At 38.7% G+C, this 19,159-nt stretch overlaps 1 protein-coding gene across 1 annotated transcript in view; it reads left to right on the top strand.

Moving 5' to 3' along the window:
- The window catches only part of LOC132125334 (histone H2B), a 471,182-nt gene that overhangs the window by 30,006 nt on the left and 422,017 nt on the right, over positions 1 to 19,159 (top strand). The gene's annotated exons all lie outside the window — the stretch shown is intronic.

Genomic DNA, 19,159 nt, shown 5'->3' with positions numbered 1-19,159 from the left:
CAGACCCTGTGTTAGACGTAACCCAGCGGTTGAGTTTATTTATTGCGGGATTTGCTTCTCTTCTGGAAAGAGCAGTTCTAAGCGCCATCGAAATGACGCATTCGTCGGTAAAAAACAAACAAACAAAAAAAACATGTTGCACTATACATTTTATTTTATCTATAAAATCATGACTGTGCTGAATATCGTTCGATTTTATGCAGAGAAAAACATACAGGAGCGCGGTATGAATCACCTTTAACGAGTGTCGTGGTCTTTTCGCATGATGGAAAAGCCTGATGCTTTGCATAAAGTAAACGATTTTATTCATAAAGATACAGAATACAAATATTCCCTCAGAGCTGTTTATTGTTTGTTTTTGGGCAGGTTATAAAGGCAATCGCAGTACATTTCGGCTGTATGAGTGAAACGCAGGGGGGCGGCCTCAGGCGTGAGCAGTTCCCCGCCGAACATGACTCCAGCTCGGGCTCAAGAACCAGCGCGACGCAACGGTGGAAACCGAACAACAGAGACTGGTTAATAACACGTAAATTACTTATGTTTAACGTTTAATTTTTGGTTTTACTGTTTGCCAAACGACTTTAAATATGGGCAATATGTATAGCCTATTAAAAACGATATAAACAATGCTGTAAATGAAAATTAAAGGAAAATAAAGGAAGGTAACATGCAAACCAGTGGTTGTGTGGATTATTTTAGAAAAGTTTAGAGGATTGAAGTTAATCTGTAAACATTATTTAATTTGTGAAGTAATAAGATAGTAATATAATAAAAATGAATAAACTTTATCTGGGATAAATCAACCTCTTATGTTGGGTTAAATAAACGACCTAATTTGCTGGATAAAATTAACCCAAGATGGGTTCTGTCCTATATTTACCCAGCCCTTGGGTTAATAACAACCCAAAAGTGTGTTTTAGAGTGTATCTTAGCCCAGCTAAGTTTAAACTGGTTTATTACATACTAGGGCTACTATTATGCAAACATAAATAAATAAATAACTGTAATGGTACAGTGAAAGAAATGAGATGTAAAATAAAACAATTCACCAACACATCATTTCAAAATGGATACTTTTTTTGTCAAATATAACATCACATTTTTATGTTAATGCTTAGTATTACAACATCATTATTGTACATTATTTGTAACATCTGCATTTTTAATTTATTGAAATATTTTGTCATTGCAACATTTTATTGTCATTTTCACTAAGAACTGTAATTGGATTTATATACACTGTTCACTGTTATCCCAGCGGTCACTTATTGTGCGTTTTTGTTAAATGTGAGCCAAAATCATCACAATTAAAAGAACCAACGACTTACTTTACTTCAGTCTGTGCCTTTAATTTAATACATACATTTCACAATTTGAGTTGAATTACTGAAATAAATTAACTTTTCCTGGCATATACATATACATATCTGACAGTATACAAGCTAAATTAAACTGTGATATGTAAAATGAGTGTAAATGTGAACTTGTTAAGAGCCTCTTGTATGACGTGCACGTGAAGGCATTTTCTTAGAAAAGTGTGAATAGTTGATTGTCCAAGGTAACATACTATAGTGCATGCATAAATGATGGTCAATTAACAGATATATAGGCCAATAGAGACACGCTTTGTGTCTGTTGATGGGGCATCAATATCCATAAATCACTTTCTAAACATTTGCACATAAGCAACTATTTACAAACACATTAAGTTTCCGCTGAAGAAGCAGTCAACATGAATCAAAAGTTACCCAAAACTAGACCTTTCCCTGATAGCACACGTACATCTTAGAGACGTCTATTTGACGTCTGCATTTACATCTACAAGATGTATTTTTCACAGTGTTTGCTCATCTGCAATACGTCTATAGGACTTTTCCTTTTAGATGTAAAATAGATGTCTATAAGATGTTTATGATTTAGAATATATTTAAAACTGACATGTGAAAGCTGTCTATCAGACTTTTGCCAATTTTTAGGGCCGATATCTTGAAGTTTTCTCCATTTGTATGCTAAAATGTCACACTGATAAGTCGATCATTTACATAAAAGTTTTAGAGCATTTATCAAGCAGAATTTTCAAACACGTTGTAACATAAATGTAAACTTAAATATACATTTAAATAAAATACATTAAACAGAAAAATATAAAAAATAAAATATATATATATAAAAAATAATAATTGTAGTACAGCAAACACACTAGCAACCAGCAACATTTGTGTTTGGTATAAATGACACAGAACATCTAAAGTACATTCTAATTTCAAACGTGCTTCGCAGTCTGTTCATTATTAAAATAAAGTACAGTCAACCAAACATATAAAAGGTTACACTGGTCAGTTTAAATAGACCGTAGTATACCGGTCCACTCTGCTGTTAAGCCAAGGACGTTTTTGCTCATGTGAAGAGGATGATCCTTTCTGTCTAGTTTACATTTAAAAATAAATATATATATATATATATATATATAACCGTTTTGTGACGGTGGGGTGAAGGAAAGGCTGGAAACAAATGCGAGTTAACAGTTTTTAATGAAAATAAACAAACAAACAAAGAAGGGAAGGGCAATGATGCTGGGAAGACGACAATCCAAGATGGTGGTGAGGAGATGAGGAATCCGGATGATGCGGTGAGAAGGCAGCAGGAGAGGATGGCACAGGAACTGCAGGGAATAGAGCCGAAGGTAAGTGTTTGTAGCTGAGTGGAAGTGCGTAGAGTGGATGAGGTTCTGGGAAAACACAGACATTCAACGCAGACAACACTGAAGCCGACAAACAGGGTAAACGACATTAAACAATGATCTCACAAACACAAGACGTGAGACAAGCCAATATATAGGGGATGAGTAATGAGTGACAGCTGCTGCTGATGACAATTAACGGAGACGCCCACAAACTAATCAGTGCAGACGCGAAACACACAGACTTTACCACAAAGTGTAAACACCCAGAGATCACGGTTTACCAACCGTGACAAGTTTAACATTCAGATACATTGAGAATATGGAAACATTTGGATCGGGGCGAGGCTACATAAGGGCCAGGGTGGCACTGGCCCACTCAGATTAACGGCTGGCCCACCCAATCAGAACAGACAAAAAAAAAAAAAATTGCACATATGACTATACTAATCACTTAAACACGTAGAATAAGTTTCATAAAAAGATAATTACTGTAGAGCGAAAACTTTTTCATATAATTTCCCTACTGCAACAGCAACATCGCGTATTGTTGGGGGGATGGGAAGATGAGTTTACGTCTACTAGAGAAATAAACTTTTAACACGCATGACACGAGACGAGCATGTCGAATCGGATATCTTTAAATATAAAAAAATAAATTAAAAAACAAGAACAGAACCCGAAACGTCGACATCAACCCGGGCTAATCGTTGAGAAAAGCTACTGATTTATCCACACGTGATTAACCACCTGCTCAGCTCCATTTACGCGAGTTTCCGCGCACAACAATAAACGGCAAGTCTAGACATTTTGCTTCTAAGTGGTAGCTACACAAAGTTCCCCTTTCTAGAGTACAGCCAAATTGTCTCTGGTACAGCATAAAAGACGATGCTGTGTACTGCAAGATGTGTCGTCATTTTAATGACACTATGGGTGCTTCTCAATATCCCTCGTCGTCTCCAGGCGGGAAGGAAGTCGACCGGAAGTTGAAGTCGGCCGCGTGCCGCCATCTTGTAGCAGAACTTCACTTGCGTTAGCATCCCATTGACTCCCATTCATTTTGGTGTCACTTTGACAGCAAATTACTTGACATCTGAGGCTTTTAAAGACTCCATTTGTCCATTATTTATTTCTAAAGATACACGACAATGTATAAAGGGCTCCATTACCTTCTATGTTACATTATGGCCCCGTAGAAACAGTTTTTGTAAAAATAGGCTAACAATTGCGTCATAACCACTCGACTCTCTGTCGCACAGTAGAGAAATTACCGTACAGACAGGAGGAGGAGCTCGCAGGCAATCGGGGAGATGTCAAGAGAGAAGCCCATAGATACAAGCCCTGGCGTTACATTTTAAAATACTAAGTCAAAGTCAAAGTCACCTTTATTTATATAGCGCTTTAAACAAAATACATTGCGTCAAAGCAACTGAACAACATTCATTAGGAAAACAGTGTCAATAATGCAAAAATGATTGTTAAAGGCAGTTCATCATTGGATTCAGTTATGTCATCTCTGTTCAGTTAAATAGTGTCTGTGCATTTATTTGCAATCAAGTCAACGATATCGCTGTAGATGAAGTGTCCCCAACTAAGCAAGCCAGAGGCGACAGCGGCAAGGAACCGAAACTCCATCGGTGACAGAATGGAGAAAAAAACCTTGGGAGAAACCAGGCTCAGTTGGGGGGCCAGTTCTCCTCTGACCAGACGAAACCAGTAGTTCAATTCCAGACTGCAGCAAAGTCAGATTGTGCAGAAGAATCATTTGTTTCCTGTGGTCTTGTCCTGGTGCTCCTCTGAGACAAGGTCTTTACAGGGGTTCTGTATCTGGGGCTCTAGTTGTCCTGGTCTCCGCTGTCTTTCAGGGATGTTGAGGTCCTTTCTAGGTGCTGATCCACCATCTGGTCTGGATACGTACTGGATCCGGGTGACTGCAGTGACCCTCTGATCTGGACACAGACTGGATCTGGTGGCTACGGTGACCTCGGAATAAGAGAGAAACAGACTAATATTAGCGTAGATGCCATTCTTCTAATGATGTAGCAAGTACATCGGGTGTTATGGGAAGTGTTTCCGGTTCCGGTTTACCTAATTAATGCAGCCTAAAAATCCTTTAACGGATTTGGATATTAAAAGCATATTAGTATGTTATGTGTAAGCCAGGTTAAAGTGATGGGTCTTTAATCTAGATTTAAACTGCAAGAGTGTGTCTGCTTCCCGAACAATTTTAGGTAGGTTATTCCAGAGTTTAGGCGCCAAATAGGAAAAGGATCTGCCGCCCGCAGTTGATTTTGATATTCTAGGTATTATCAAATTGCCTGAGTTTTGAGAACGTAGCGGACGTAGAGGATTATAATGTAAAAGGAGCTCATTCAAATACTGAGGTGCAAAACCATTCAGGGCTTTATAAGTAATAAGCAATATTTTAAAATCTATACGATGCTTGATAGGGAGCCAGTGCAGTGTTGACAGGACCGGGCTAATATGGTCATGCTTCCTGGTTCTAGTAAGAACTCTTGCTTCTGCACTATACAAAATAATTATTCAGAATACTTACTCCTGCTCACTCACGCCAAAGAACTCCCCACTCAAGCTCGCCGTCTCTGCAAGATTAACGATGGCAGTTTGCACGCACAGCTACTAGAAGATTTACATCTGTCAGACAGGTTGCTGACGTCATCAAGCTTAGTTTGAGTCTGCGTGTCAGAAACGGAAGTGCTAAAAATCGCTAAAAATGGGCTTCACTTGACTCATTTGAGTTCCAATGGGGTCGCTGTGTCCATTTCTTTTACTGTCTATGGTCGTCTCCTCGCTCATCCGTCCTCCATCCTATGACACGGAAACCAATCGAGCACATCCATCTTAAAGGACATCTCAATTCTCTAATTGCACCACGAGGAGCCGAGGATCGAGGAGGAAGGAGGTTTCATGAGGAGCGATGAGCGAGGATACACAGGTGTATCCTATGCGGAAGCCTTTTATCGATTTAACATGACGCACATATAACCCCCCCCCCCCCCCCTCACATCTGTTGTAATAATTTGTATTTAAATTTGACCTTTTCACTCCAAATAACCCATGCATGTCATATATTTCAAACAGGGCATCTTGCTTTATTAATATTTATTATGAATGTCTTAATTAACAAACTTTAACAACATAAGAGCAGATCCCATTAATCACAGCTGATGACACTTTGAAGTAAGGCTGAAGGGAGCGAGGATAAATCATTTCACTTGATTCAAGTCCTCCATCCTCACGTCTTTTCCTTGCTCCTTCCCTCGCAACCTGAAGAGGTGGAGCTAGGACACGAGGAAAGGAAGCGAGGATGCACAAATAAGAATTGAGAAGCACCCTATGTTTGAGTGAAGATGGGTACCTAGACTAGACACATCACGCAGGCTTGTGAGCGGCACCAAACGTTAAGCAACATCTGATCGCTCTCGAAAAGTATAACACCTGTCAGAAATCCAGTTTAAAATTAACACAATTACTGAACACTGATGTCTTGTTACTTTGTCTTTGTATTTTAACCTTATCAAAGAACCTAATGAAATATGAAAATATATGGCATTATTTTACTGACAAATATGGAGAGAGCGCATAATTGTAGCTTCAAAGCACATTAATACAATGTGTGAGCGCAAATCTCTCCGTTCGCGCGCGGATTTTCTTGATCTTGCACAAAACCGGATGCGCGCTCAGACCGGCTCTCGTCCGAAAACAGCGCGCACACTTAAAACTGTTCTCTAAAACAGTGCATATACAGTTATGTGATAGTTACATGTAATTAAATTATCTGTAAATGCATTAAACCCATAGAATATAATATGATGGCAAATAAAATACAGTATATAGGCTTTATCAATCTAAGTACACCACATATATAGGCCGCACATTGTATTACTGTGCTTTCGTGCTACAATAATGCACTCTTGACATTTGTCAGTAAAATAACGCCATAGAATATATATTCTAAATATTTAATATAGGCTATATATAGGGAATTGCACGCAACATACTGTACATGGAATTTTTTTATTTGTTTTGTTTCTACTGACCCTCACAAACCTACCCCGCAAATAAAGGGCCAATTTCTTTACCCCTCCCCCCGACCTGCGGGGCCCACGGGTAATGAGGCGACCCGCGCATCACTAGTAGTCTTTGAGGTCCACCCTATTCCACCAAGGTCCACTCATTTTAATATTTTTGGCCTCGCCACTGGTCCACATATTATGTGTGTGTATCCAACCGTAATAAGACACTCGCCAGTGCTAGAAAGCCTTGAATTTTAGATAAGTTCTCTGTGCATGTGTGTTTGTACAGGGAGAAGCTCAGACAGTCCCAGGACAAACGATCAACTGCCAGTGTCCAGCGTGTCAGATTTACGTCTTTGGAGAGTTTATCTAGGTTTTGGAACCAATCAGAATTTTGTTGACTTATGTATTGACACAATTAGTATCCTCTGTCAGGGTATAACTGGGGTTGATTTTGAGTTGTACGGGGGGCGGCCTACGAACTCCGTCGAGAGTATTGAAGCTGACTTCTGCTGATGAAATTGCAAACTATTTTCTTCAAGTAAAATTATTATTATTAATTGAACTCATCTCTGACTCCTGGTCTTCATTGCGACATATCTGGTCCTTGGGTTTTAACTGTAATACCCCTACATCATAAACATGAAACAACGCTCTCACAAACACAAGACGCTAGACAAGCCAATATATAGGGGATGAGTAATGAGGGACAGCTGATGCCGATGACAATTAGCGGAGACGCCCACAAACTAATCAGTGCTGACGCGTAACACACAGACTTCACCACAAAGTGCAAAACCCAGAGATCACGGTTTACCAACCGTGACAGTTAGCCTAGGCTACATTACAAAATGTTGACATGGCACGTTAAGGCTGGTTTACACGGCAGGATAATTAGGCCGATTTTAGCCCCGATTGACAATCCGTCCGACAATCTTAAGGATGCTCCGATTATCGTAAAATAATCTGATCAGATATTCCTGCCGTGTGTGGTGTGTTAAGACTGCTCTCCTCTGCTCGGAAGGACGTCGGGACCGCTCCGATCTCAAATCGGGGATTTATTTGGCCCGATTTCTTCTCGTGTGTGGTGTCCCCCGAGGACAAACGGTCACGCAGCCTGTGGACTGTGGGGTGTAGCCAATCAGAAAGCGAGGTGACGAGGCGGCGAGGAAGTACCGGGAAAAAAAATCAAAACAGCCGGCGGCATGGCACACCAGAAAGTCCGGTGGACGTCGGAGATGGAGGACTTTGTCTCCACTTCTTTGACCATCGCCTTTTCTTGTTTTCCTTATGTTTTTTTTCGGTTACAAACAAAGGACAAACTATGGCCACCGCATCCTCTTCGTCCGCCATGATTGTTTACTGTGAAGTCACGTTTGATCTCGAGGGATTTTGCGAGAATTCCCGTCTGACCTGGGAATGCTCGGGAGTCGAATCGGTTCGTGTGTGATGTGTTGATTTTGCCGTGTGGCTGCAAACCACACACTGTACGACCAACACTGTTAGACCCGTGATTTTTTATCGCCATGTGTGGGGTCTCTCAGGTTTGGAAAATCGGCCGACAATTTTAAAATCGTCCCGTGTGAACCAGGCTTTAGACAGCTCGATGATGAAGAAAAATGTTTTCCAGTAGGGCTCAAAAATTTATTTTTATTATTTGTTTTGGCTACTTTTATTCTGTGTTTGGTGTGTCTGGATTGGTTTTGAAGCTTGGCATGCAGCATGAAACAGCACAGAATCCCATTAATTATATTCAAATTGAATTTATATTGATTGGAAGATTTAAATGACATAACAATTTTTTTGTTGTTCATAGAAATTCTGTGTAAAATTTCCATTAAGAATTGATAATATTAAATGTATAAATATATATATATATATATATGTATATATAAGAAACATCATAAGAAACATTTACTAACAAATTAACCAACTTCAAAAAGAACTTTACAGCCATTAGTGAAACAGAACAAATAAAGATAAAATTGGGAGAGGGACAGACAGCACCACTGGCTGCGAGATACGTGTGGACGTGCCACAGCCTGAGAGACAGCATGTGTGTGTGTGTGTGAGAGAGTGTATGTGTGAGAGAGAGAGAGAGAGAGAGAGAGAGACAGCTGGTGAAAGTGTGTGTGTGTGTGTGTGTGTGTGTGTGTGTGTGTGTGTGTGTGTGTGTGTGTGTGTGTGTGTGTGAGAGAGAGAGAGAGAGAGAGAGAGAGAGAGAGACAGCTGGTGAAAGTGTGTGTGTGTGTGTGAGAGAGTGTGTGTGTGTGTGTGAGAGAGAGAGAGAGAGAGAGAGAGAGAGAGAGAGACAGCTGGTGAAAGTGTGTGTGTGTGTGTGTGTGTGTGTGTGTGAGAGAGAGAGAGAGAGAGAGAGAGAGACAGCTGGTGAAAGTGTGTGTGTGTGTGTGTGTGTGTGAGAGAGAGAGAGAGAGACCCGACAGCTGAGAATGAACAAACACACACAGGCAGAAGGACGGACATTATCCTCCTCATGGACTCTAATGGAAAATTCCTAAATGAAAAGACCTTATTCCCAAGGCACAGAACGGAGAAGATCTGGTGCCCCAACACCAGGAGAGCCCTGGAGCTGCTAACAGTACCTGAGCTAGGCTCACCTAGCCACATCATCATTCACACAGGCACCAACGACTTAAGGACCCAGCAAGACAGACTGGCGGACTCTCTTAGGAGAGTCATTGAGCAAGCATCCACAAATTTCCCTACCAGCAAGATAGTCATATCTACGCTGCTGCACAGGAGAGACTTCCACCCCCACACCATTCACAGAGTGAATATCAGCCTCTCCAGGGACTGTGCCCTCAAACCCAACGTGTTCTTAGCCCACCACCCGACCCTCCACCTGGACTGCCTGTATGATAACATACACCTACACAGAAATGCAGTCCCCACCCTAGCTAGGACCCTGAAGGATGTTGCTCTTGGAAGGAGCCCTATTACCACTCCAAGGGGTAACCACACAACACAGACCCCACGCAGACCTCATAGACCTTCAAGACCATCCAGACCATCCAGACCTCCACCATACATCCACCCCCGGCCATCAGAGAGGACGGCCAGGCCACCAAACCCACCACATCACCAACATCACAACCCACAGCCAACACAACATTGGCCCCCGATACCCAGCCAGAGATCCCCCCAGCCTGGAGGTCCTATACCCCCCCTCATCCCAACGGCAGAGCCAAGACTACAGGAGCAGCAGCCTACTGGACTGAGCTACGCTACAGCGGCGAGAAGAGCCACAACCCCACCCCCCTCTGGTGAACTCAAAGACATATTACACATGCTAAACCTGCTCTGCTCTCGCCTCATATAGCGTCAGGATGAAGAGCAGAGGCCTCTTAGACAAATCAATAATTCATAGTATAGCATATTAGATATCATTTTAAATGGACAATTCTTAACAATATCTCACACATGATACATTATAAAATGTCACTCAAAGTTTAATATTTTGTTAATTTACCTACAACAATATTTTCCTTTTATTTATTTATTTATTTTTTTTATTTTTTTTATTTATTTATTTTTTTCTTCTCGTTTGTTACTAGTATTATTATTATTATATTGTTTTAATATCTAGTTTACTATTAGGTGTTAGTTAGGATATAAGGTGTTTGTCTAATTTTTGAACAGATTACACTTGGAGATGAAATCGTTTACAATAACATGTTGGAACATTCAAGGTCTGAGATCATCAGCTTTTGGTTTAAAAAGCAGAAACTCAGATTTTAATAGAGAGTTAAAAGACTCTGACATCATAGTTCTACAGGAGACATGGTGCAGAGAAGATATTTCCACTGGTCGTCCTCACGGCTACACTGAGATCATTATATCATCAACAAAAAATCCCACAATAACTCAAGGCAGAGATTCAGGAGGCATGATTATATGGTGTAAATCAGAACTGAGCCAATCCATCACAGTAATTAAAAAAGAAGAATCTTATATATGGTCGAAACTTAACAAACAGATGATTTGTGCTGAGCAGCATGTCTACATATGTGCCATCTATATACCTCCATCAGAATCCCCCTACTACAACCCAGATATCTTCTCTATTCTTGAGGAGGAAATTAACCATTATAAAAGCATGGGAAATGTATTAATCTGTGGGGACTTGAACGCTCGAACAGGGGAAAGAGCTGACACTATGAACACCCAGGGAGACAAACACTTACCTGGAAGCACCTGCTTCCCCCTCCCTGAATGTCCTTCTAGAAAGAGCTTTGACAAGCTTACCAACACAAGCGGTGTGCAGCTTTTACAGCTATGCCGTACACTGGGTCTGTACATAGTCAACGGCAGGCTACGAGGGGACTCTCTGGGTCGCTACACTTACAGCTCAGCTCTTGGCAGTAGTGTGGTAGATTATTTCATTACAGATCTAGATCCAGTGTCTCTCAGAGCTTTCACAGTCAGCCCCCTCACACCCCTCTCAGACCACAGCAAAATCACACTATATCTTCAAAGGGCCCAGTCTAAGTCTAGAGCCCCCAGTGCCTGTGAACTGTTCAACAGCACATACTCATACAGATGGACCCCAAACAGCGTGGGCGCGTACCAAAAGGCACTGGAAAATCAAAACATATATGATTTAACTCATTTATTTATAAATGAAACATTTCCCCAGAATAGTTCTGGTGTAAATTCAGCTGTGGACAAAATCAATTCAATATTTCATCATTTGGCTTCATTGTCTAATTTGAAAGCCTCCAAACCAAAACTTCAACAAATGAACAGTAACAAATGGTTTGACACTGAATGCAAATACCTAAGGAAAACTTTAAGGAAATTATCTAATGAAAAGCATAGGGACCCAGATAACCACAATATACGCTGTAAATATGAGGCCACTCTGAAACAATACAAGTACACCCTAAAAACTAAAAAAGAACAACACAACAAAAAGCAACTCTGTGAAATTGAGGAATCTTTAGAGTCCAACCGGTTCTGGGAGAAATGGAACAACCTAAACAAAACCCAGCAGGATGAATTGGCCATTCAAGATGGAAATACTTGGATTAATCACTTTAGTGATTTATACAGTACTATTACAAAAAATAATGATCAGTACAAGATACTCACAAAATTGAAAACTCTGGAGGCGGTGATAAAAAACAACCAAAACCCTCTAGATCAACTTCTATCAACTGGAACTTTTCCAGACATCTGGAGCAAAGGCTTAATAACCCCAATTCATAAATCCGGAGATAAATATGACCCAAATAACTACAGAGGAATATGTGTATCCAGTAACCTGGGAAAAATATCCTGCAACATCGTTAATAAACGACTTGTCAACTTGCTTGATGACCACAATATTCTACATAAATGCCAAATTGGTTTTTTGCCAAATTGCCGCACAACGGACCATATATTTACACTCCAGACTCTAATTGATCAAGAATTAAACATTAAGAAAAGAAAGGTATATGCCTGTTTTGTTGACTTCCAAAAAGCCTTTGATTCCATCTGGCACGAAGGCCTCTTCTGTAGACTACTCGAAAGTGGCATTGGAGGAAAAACATATGATTTGATTAAAGGGATCTCCGGTTAGTTTGACAACTTAGCCTTATTGGGTTAGCGATACCATTTGCGCCACAAACGTGATATAATAACACACCCGATGTTTACGTTGTAGCGAGATATTTTTAAATAAAGTTTTTACCTGTAAGCCGCCATTGTTGTTTTTACCCATTGAATTCTGGGCCGTGACGTAGAATGGTCCCAGGCCCAGCGCGCTACAAACACAAGGCGCGAAGATGGCGTAGTGATAAGGCGTTTTCTTGAGTGGAGGTACGGCAACGTGTTTTCTTGCAAAAATTTGTATGTAGTGCATACCCCCCCCCCCCCCATTTCTAAACTGAATAATTTATGGATTCGTTACAAGAACCGAGAAAGACGATTTGAACATACAAAACAGAACTTTATCGCTGTCGTCGAAAAATTCTGAAAAGTTAGCTTTGCAAAAGGTCTGCTAGCAAAATGTCGATCAAAAAGCAGATGTCTGCGCTGGAAGGGATGGAAGTGGACCACGCTAAAGAAAAGCGAAAAATTGAGGAAACTCATTCATACGCCTGTAAAGTTGGAGGAAGATGTGAATCTTCTCCTAGTACACCAAGTAAGACCCCTGCACCGAAAAAAACAAAGAATGTTGACCAAGCCGCGGCTTCAGAGCCAAGCTTAATGGAAGTCCAGAACAACATTATACAGATTCTTTCAGAAAAAATCAATAACCGAGCAGACCACCTGGAAATAATGATAAAGAACAACTCCAAAGAAATTGAGAGCATCTGCGAAAGTTTAAACTCCATTCATTCTGATGTTATGGGTCTGAAAAAAGAAAATGAAAGTCTGAAAATAGAAAATATGGAAATGAAGAAAAAAGCTGCAGAACTGGAACAGCGGATGAACGACCAGGAACGATACAGTCGTAGGTGGTGCCTGCGACTTCATGGGGTGGCTGAAACCTCCTCGGAAAAGGTGAAAGAGAGAGTGAAGGAGATCTGCAGAGCCGTGGTCCCAGAGGAGCAGAGGAATGAAGTGACGGCGGCGGTGGACATCGTACACCGACTTGGCCGACTCAGAGCCGCGGAGGATCAGCGGGGGAATCCACGGCCGATCATCATCAGATTTACTTCAAGAACGGCGAGGGATCTCATTTGGAAACACGCCAGGCAGAGTCCCTTTCTGCAAACTCGAGGCTTACACTTCAAGGAGGATCTCACAGCCGCAGACAAGGAAGCAAGGAGTCGATTGTGGCCCGCGGTGGACCAAGCTAGAAAAGAAGGCAAAGCCGCTTATTTCAGCGGGGCAAGAGCGTTCATCGATGGCAGAGAAATACGTCCGACTTAGATGTACTCTATAACAGGTAGTTCGTTTTGAAAATGTTTACATTTTGTTTGTAAAGTTTTTCAGCTTTATCTTTTATCGTGATAAAGAAAAGCTTTACGGGGACTTTAGAGTTTGACAAATAATTCCAAAGTGTAATATGTCTATTTAACCCAAATGTGAAAAGTGGATGGGTTATGCAAAAGTTTCAATCTAGTTATGCAAGAAACTTGTTGCCTATAGAAAACACTAAAGTTAAACTAGTACTTTTGTCTTTTTTCTTGATGTCTCTTTATGTTTGTTCTGTCAATGCCAGAGGTTTAAGAGATTTACTTAGAAGGAAAGCTTTTTTTTTGTACTGCAGAGCTAAAAATGCAGACTTTTATTTTACTCAAGAAACTCATGCATGTGCAGCAGATGAATCTTTTTGGAAGAACCAATGGGGGAGTGAAATATGGTTTTCGAATGGAGATAATCGATCAGCAGGCGTGGCTATTTTAAAAGGAAACTTTAAGGGGCAAATTCTACATAGTGAAAAAGACATTTCAGGAAGATTAATTATTTTAGTATGTGAATTGGAGCAGAAACAATTTATAATGGTTAATATTTATGCCACCAATAACAAAATTAGAAATCAGACTCTCTTTAAAAATGTGGAGGCAAGAATTTGTCAACTTAATTTAAAATTTTCAGAAGCTAAGGTTTTATGGGGAGGTGATTTTAATTCAGTTTTTGATGATAACTTGGATAGATGGCCTCCAAAACCTGCAAACATAAATTGTGAACTTAGAAATACATGTTTGCGTCTAGGACTTATGGATATTTGGCGTGAAAGGAACAAATCACAGAGAATGTATACGTGGAGCAATAGAAGTCTGTCTTTGCAGTCACGCATAGATTTTTGGCTCATCTCCAATGACCTTGAAGATAAGGTCAAAGATGTGATGATAGAACCAGCCATACTAACTGACCATAAACTTATACTTATTAAAATTTACTTGAACAATTGTTTTTCTCAGAATAATACTTCCAGTTACTGGAAACTTAACAATTCATTACTTAACAACTTAGATTTTAAACTAGAAATAAGTAGGATCATTGAAAAATTTTGGAAACAAGCCTGTAATTCCGGTAACTATGGACAAAATTGGGAACTAACAAAATTTGAAATTCGCAAGATGGCTATTAAAAAAGGGAAGTATTTAGCGAAGCACAAAAGAGAAAATGAATCACAAGTCATTAAAGCAATATTAAATTTACAAATAAAATCTAGCGGTAATCTTAATGAACATGAGAAAGAAAATCTGAATTTATTACAAAGTAAATTAGACGACATATACATAGAAAAAACTAAAGGTGCCTTTGTTAGATCCAGATGTAAATGGATTGAAAAAGGAGAGAAAAATACAAAGTACTTTTTTGGATTAGAAAGGAGAAATGCTGAATATAATACAATAAGTAATTTATCAGTCAATGGAAGTATTACCAATAATCATAAAGTAATCTCAAAACATGTTGCTAGCTTTTATAAGGATTTATACTCATCCGCTTCCACAGGTTCTGGCATAGATTCTTTTTTAAATAACATCTCCACAAATGCTAAGAAAATAAATGAAGAATTTAGAGATATTTGTGATGGAAGAATTTCCTTACCTGAACTGGTGGAATGTGTTTAACTTTTAAAAGACAATAAAACACCCGGGAATGATGGCTTAACGGGAGAATTTTATAAAGTATTTAATGATAAACTCTCTCCTTTCCTGCTGTCTGTGTTTGAAGAAGCCATTAAAAAAGGTGAACTTCCTCCGACTATGAAACAGGGCGTGATTACTTTAATTCCTAAACCAAATAAGAATAAATTACACATTGAAAACTGGAGACCCATTAGTTTACTTAACAATGATGCAAAGTTATTTGCTTTAATTTTTGCAAAAAGACTTAAACATAGCTTGAATCAAATTATAGATGAAGAACAATCTGGCTTTATGCCCAAAAGACACATAAGCAATAACATACGTTTAATTTTAGACATGATAGATTACAGTGACCTCCTTCCGAATGATAGCTTTATACTATTCATTCACTGAAAAAAAGGAAAAGCAGTTTTACTGAATTTACTAAAACAATACACTTACATACTACTTAATACATTTATGTTTAAGATGGAAACATAATTTTATTGTTTAAATTCTAAATGAAATTCAACGTAATTATCAAAACATGATATAATCACTTTGCAAGAAAATGTTCAAATTGTTTCAGATTTCAATCAAATGGTGTTCATGTAAAATGATTTTTTTCTGCTGTTTGATTTATTTAATTAAAATAGGCCCATGTCACACAATTACTTTGTATTTTCTTCTCAACTTAATTCCATTGTGTAGGCTATAATTAATCTAATTCAGGTTTGTGAAATACATCGTTTGCGCGGGAGCAACGTGCGCGAGAGCGTCTGCGCATGCGCTTTGAAATCCAGACCACACCAGGACCGTTGGTTTGGAAAGGAGACATGAGGGGACTGACTGACTTGTTTTCAAAGCTCATTAAAAGGTAAGAATTTCAGTATCAATCGTATGATATATTATAAAAATGCAGTCATTGTCAGATTAAATGCAACAATAATGTTTTAAGATAACCCCACATGCTTTTAAATCATCATGTCGATGGTATATTTCGTCGAGTGTTGTCGCAGATTTTTTTTTTCTTTTCTTGGGGTGGGTAACGTTAACGTTAAGTAAACCTTAAATATTACTGGTAACATTAGTTTATCAAACGTCTACAATCCGATTAAACAATTTACATATGGAAATCAAGTTTTCATCAGGTGAATAATAATAACATGGACTTTAGGATTTGTGTGGGGGAGGGGTTCGTAGCCGTTGTCATATCACTGCAATGGGCAAAAGCGCTCGCTCAATGCTCTGTCATTCCATGTCTTTGATTTACCAACGAATAATTGAGTTAAACATACAGTATGTTTTTAGTGCAGTGACCTATTTTATCAAGTAAAGGAATACTCGATAGCCCCGCCCTCGCCCCATAACTCACAAAAATCTCTCTCAGGCAGGTTTTTAAATTACAATATTAGGATTTCACATCTAAGTTAATAAAGTTTTTGTTGGCTAACTAACATGGTTGTCACTTTGAGATGGATATCATAATTACTATAAATGACTGCTGCAATAAAGGTTATTTTATGGTATGCTATAAATTGTTTTTTAAAGTGAATGTTGGTTAATTTTCTAGTATTTACCATACATTTTGGAAAAAATTAAAAAGCCTTTTTCCAAAAAGGTACATATTAAAAGGGGGTAATATTATAAATAGCTTTGTCTTTAATTTGGAAGAGTACAGTAAATTGTTACTTAAAATCATTAACTGTTGTTGTTATCACTAATTTCTGCTCGTTCTCTCTTTACAGTGACATTTGCTGTACATTTGGAATTTCAAAGCCTGTTCAGACAAATTACGAGCTAAGTCAGTCCCCAACAAAGGCAGTTAGCCTTGTAGAAATTAACTGATGAATAACCCTTGGCTGACTATTTGATTGGACATGTGCAGAAGAGATCGTTGTCTTTAGAGAAAATTGAACACTGCTTATTCCTGATATAAAGCTGAAGTCTTGAGGGGTTGGTCCAAAAAATTGTTCAATACAAGGTCTGTCACAGACAGAGAGTTTGAACAAGTGGGAGAGGCACTCATCAAGAAGCATCCATGTTTAACAGAAAAGGGCTCAGACACTGGGTATGGGAGTTGGAAAGTGAGCCTTAAGTACAAATTATCTAACTATCGCACACATCCCCGAAAACTTGGATGTCCTTAAGTTACTGTAAATTCTTTAAAGCACAAGCCAGATGGAAAAAAAAGCCCTGCCTACAATGTAAAGACGCCCAAGAGAGGTGAAGTGTACTACTGCCCCTCCTATTCCCCTGGAGAGAACGACCATACTCTGTAGATTGCAAGAGTTGAGCTTCTTTCAGATGTGAAGAAAAAAAACAATAGAGAGACTATTAAAACTAAAATGCAGAGAACATTTGCACTTAGGAGACAAGAAGTGCTTCGTTGTGCCCCTATGATCAGCGACTTCATGATGAGATGGCCAGCTCTCTTTGATGTCAATGAGCTTTGTGATAGATTTCCAAAATTGGTTGAATATGTCTTACAGAGAGTCATATCTTATTGTTTAAACTAATTTATTTTTGTTAACATTGTGCTTTCAGGTGAATGCAGAGTTCAAGCGAAACACAACAGTTCCTCTACAGTCAAAATTTCTGTCACAGCTTGACCTTCACTATGAAGCACTATGAAGGTTTTCTGAAGGTGTTTGAAAGGCGACCAGGGCAACAAGACCGAAAGCTGAAAGAGATGATGTCAACTGTAGTTGAAGTAAGTGAGCAAAGTTGCACTTGCATATGGTGATCACATCAAAAACATTCATATAATCCCCTTTAACGAAGTCTTTTCAGAAGGCTTTCTGAGTCGCATCCATAGACCGCAACATAACTGACATTTGAGGCTGTGTGAAATGGACAAAAAAAAAAGACATATACATTTTAATCACGATTTTGACACACAGACTATGCTTTACAGTAATAAATACATTCAGTATGAATTTGAAACATTTCCAAAAGAAAACCAATTAGAGCTTTATCAAAAAGTTGTAATATGTCTCTAGAACAGACATAAGTCAAAATAATCACTAAGTAAAGGTGTAACAAAATGTCTAGACGTTTGCAAAAAAATATAAATAAATAAATCCTGTGTCCAGGGACTTTTTTTGTCATGTATTGTTCATAGAGCTCATTGTAGCGAAACCAAAAGTAATTAGCTAATAAAATAATTTGAATCAATATATCATTTTTAATTACTTACTTATTAGGTAAGTAGCCATGTAATAAGCTGGGTAATGTACAGACATCTGGCTGTTATAACTGAATAAACCTCTTCAGTGTGATACAAGACCCTCATTCACGTCGGGTCCTGATCACACTGTCTGGATTTATTCTTGTGATAACGGCTGATTGCCTGTAAAAGATCCCTTTCATGTCACACACTTAACCAAAAATTATATAAAGTCATAAGGTATTTTACAGTCTCCAGGCTCACATAATCTCTTACATCAACATTTGTTTAAATATTGACAGATTATAGATAGAAATAGATTTTAAAGGTTTACTAACGTATATAGTTGGCTAATTGCATATGATGATGCTGAATTAGCAAAAACCCTCTCTTTGTGTTGAAATATTATCAAGTTTTACTATGAACATGAATTGGGAAATTAGTGATCAAAAAGGCACGGACAGTTATTTTTGCTTTATTGAACTGATTTTTAAAAATGCATTGTTTGGATGTCAGGTTAGTACACTATAATTTTTTTTGTTTGTTTGTGTGCATGTATTCACACTCTATTTTTTGTAATTGATATTATTAGCATTAGGTAAGTTGCATTACATCTCACATAATAAAATCAAGCTATTATCTTTATTATATTTCTCTAGACTACAACATATTTGCCATACACATACATTTTTAGGAACTTTTAGTGAATGAGACCCATTGTGCTCTTTTGTTTAATTGTGAT

Source organism: Carassius carassius, chromosome 43 (assembly GCF_963082965.1).
Source record: "Carassius carassius chromosome 43, fCarCar2.1, whole genome shotgun sequence".
NCBI lineage: Eukaryota > Metazoa > Chordata > Actinopteri > Cypriniformes > Cyprinidae > Carassius > Carassius carassius.
This window is presented reverse-complemented; position numbering and strand designations above follow the sequence as displayed.